The 3,489-nt window shown below is 43.6% G+C and overlaps 1 pseudogene; it reads right to left on the bottom strand.

Moving 5' to 3' along the window:
- Positions 1 to 213: 213 nt before the first annotated feature.
- On the bottom strand, positions 214 to 1,683 carry LOC114626278 (annotated as a pseudogene).
- Positions 1,684 to 3,489: the final 1,806 nt, after the last annotated feature.

The following is a 3,489-nucleotide window of genomic DNA, read 5'->3' as shown; positions in this document are numbered from 1 at the left end:
TCTCTCTCTCTCTCTCTCTCTCTCTCTCTCTCTCTCTCTCTCTCTCTCTCTCTCTCTCTCTTTCTCTCTCTCCCCCCGCCCCGCTGAAATCTCACTTCAGATTTCAGACTGCCGCCAATTGACAGTATGTTAATACGGATCTCTCGGTAAGGGCTTAAAGTAATGGCATGGATGGAAGTGTGAGTGGCTTCCATCCGCGAGCACCTCTTGTCATCACATCACTATGATCCACTCTGGGGACAGATGAGGAACTGCTCCTCCCATGCCTTCCTCTAGAAACTGGCTTTTTTCCTAGCCCTTTTTAATTCGTTTTAACTTTTGGCTTATGCACGGGAGGAGTAGCATCATCTTACCCAGAATTACAATGGAGGGCAAAACAAGGGCAAGAACGAAGTTTGGTGGTGTGTAAAAGCGGTAGTACTCTTCTGCAAACGCGCGCTTCCATCCGTAGATTAACACGTGAAAGGTCGTGATGAGCAGGGCGATGTAGCCAAGTGTAGACTGAATAAAACTGAACTCCCTCCAGTTTAAAGCGTTGCTCACTGAAGGGATAGAAGTGACTGCCAGCAGGGACAGTAAGCTCAGGCTCATGATGCCAAAGGAGATGTACATTTCGATCCTCCAAACCTCTTCTTCATTCCAAGCATTTTCAATATTTGCATGAACCTGCTGATAAGCCATGTTGAGAAACAGGTATCTTTCTGATCTCCTCATCGGTAAGCAGAGGCTGTAGGCGACATGAACAACATCGAAGAAAAAGCTCAGTAATCCCAGCTGTTTCTTGCACTATAACCAGGTATCCAACCTCGGTGGAAATCTACGGTACTTAGTGCTGTAATAGAGCTGATAGGCAGCTGCCAGGAGGCCCGCCAGTTACACCAGGGACAGCAGGGTGATGCTGACTATAGGCAAGGTTTTGTTCACAATCTCAATAGGAATTTTGTAAAAGTCACTCTGCTGGTTCCTGGCATATGGATGTATCACATCTCTGACAAAGGAATAAAGAAAGAAAAATGTGGCCAAGCTTATGGCTATTACCACTGGCCCCCTCCAGAGGGTGAACAGTCACAGGGGTAAGTTTTCAATCTCCTTGACTGATGATAAAGATCCCAAGTCAGCAGGAATAAAATTCAACTGACGGACGAGCTCAATAACCTATTGTCGAGCTTGGATATTATTGCTGCATATATAAACCTGGCGGCTGGCATCCTTGGGACCTAACTGAAGTGCCCAAGCTGAGATCACAATAAATCCTTTGACAATCAAGGAATCCGGGAATAATGAAACCAGGTACTCTGCATTGGATTCTGGGTACTGGTTTACTCTCATGTTGTTACTCACGTCAATGAGGATTTTGCCCACAAGCAGGTATCTCAGGTCCCACAGGGAGGTGTAAAATTCTCTATGGATAGCCACAAATATTATATTTGTTTTTGTGAAAGCATCTTCATGATGAGTGACATCTACCACGTGAGGAAAAAATTCAGATGCAAACTTAGGATTTCTGCTTCCTATGACCACATGATAGCCACACCTTATAAGCTGAATGGTCAGAGATTTGGCAGAATCCCCACTTCCTATCACACCTACAGTGACCTTCCTTGCATCTTTGATACCATTTATGCCATTAGGCAAAAAAAGCGCCAGACTCTTAGGGCTGTCCATCATGGAGATGGATTCCATGGTAGAGAGTGTCCTGGGGATCTTACGATGTGGCTTCTTACTCAGAGGGTCTGGAGGGAGGCTCCAGACGCTGCATTTCTAAGAGTGCAGTAGACGCTGCTGGATAGTGGAATTGCCTATGCGTAGTGAGGAAGGCCTGGGACAAGGTCTCTCCTGGCCTCCTTTCTGCTGGGCCCGGACTCGAGGACTTCCTGGAGCTCCGGGAGGACCACTGGGGAGAAGGGGACGGAATAGGTGCGACAGATGTCCTCCTGCTTCCCTCGCATTTACCACCTGGCCAGCTCCAAGCTCCCCAAATCCGAGAGGAGGGACACGGCTCACGCACAGCACCTGCTGCTGGGCGACCCCCAAGTGGCCACTCTGGTGCTCTGGCCACCCTCGCATCAATATTCATAAGGGAAACTGTTCTGAAGTTCTCTTTCTTTTTTGGGTCTTCATGTGTTTTTTGTATTAGCATAATTATAGCTTCTTAGAACGAATTGGATAATGTCCCTTCTGTTTCTATTTTGTGGAATAATTTGAAGAGTATTGTTATTAGGTCTTCTTTGAAGGTTTGATAGAATTCTGCACTAAACTCATCTGGTCCTGGGTTGTTTTTTTTTGTTTTTTTGTTTTTTGTTTTTTTTTTGGTTGGGAGACATTTAATGACTGCTTCTATTTCTTTAGGGGTTATGAGACTGTTTAGGTGGTTTATTTGCTCCTGGTTTAACTTTGGTACCTGGTATCTAGCTAGAAAATTGTCCATTTCATCCAGATTTTCCAGTGTTTTTTTTTTTTTTCAATATAAGCTTTTGTGGTAGAATCTGATGATTTATTTTTAAATTTCCTCAGTTTCTGTTGTTATATCTCCCTTTTCATTTCTGATTTTGTTAATTTGGATATTGTCTCCCATGCTGGGATCTCGAGGATGGCAGGGCTAGTATCTCTGGCCCCCTGAGCTGGCAGCCTGAGCTGAGCAGCAGTGAGAATACACAGCCGCCTCTTGTGGCCACAGACCTAGCCTAGTCAGGAAGATGGTGGCTGATTAAGAACAAGCCAGATAGAGTGCTGCTGTTTTAAAATATTACCACAACATGTATTAAATAGAAGTCTGGGTTCAGGCTTTCTGACAAGGATTAGGCCAAAGAATGAGAAGATAAAAGAAGAAAAAGGGAAAAAGTATCAAAAGGGGAGAATTCAAAATAATGTGTAGAAAGAAGTAAGAAGAAGGAAAAAAAGAAAAGAAAGAATGATGAGAATCTTCTGGTAATGAAAGTACTTGAACTGACAACTGCATCCACTATTGGCTCCGAATTATTATTGAGTCAGCACCACTCCTATCCTCCCTCCCCTCTTTCAGGACCCTTCTCCTCATGCTGACATGGGACCTCAGCAGTTTTCCAAACACAGATCCTTATAGCCACACATAATTCTCACACCTCATTAAAGGAGCTTCTTTTTGAGGCAAATGAAAATTATAGCAAGTATTGATCAAAGTGAAAAGAATAAGTGACAATGGGATATACAACCCCAATTTGTACATCTATAGTGCAACCCCTGGGCTTATGGCTCACAGAACATCACAGAAAAAGCAGAACGAGTCAAGGGATCATGATGTCTTCTGTAAGACAGTGCCTTCTAGATATAAAAGAAAAATGGCATTCATGAAATCTTTACAATATTGCTGCCCAAACAAGACCTGAATAATGATAACATTAGTCAATATGGCAATGGAAATGGGAGAAATTTCACTAGTTCTAGCTTTTAAATAAATAATAGTGAGAGAGAGAGAGAGAGAGAGAGAGAGAGAGAGAGAGAGAGAGAGAG

This window comes from Grammomys surdaster, unplaced genomic scaffold, assembly GCF_004785775.1.
Source record: "Grammomys surdaster isolate TR1022 unplaced genomic scaffold, NIH_TR_1.0 232, whole genome shotgun sequence".
NCBI classification, from domain to species: domain Eukaryota; kingdom Metazoa; phylum Chordata; class Mammalia; order Rodentia; family Muridae; genus Grammomys; species Grammomys surdaster.
This window is presented reverse-complemented; position numbering and strand designations above follow the sequence as displayed.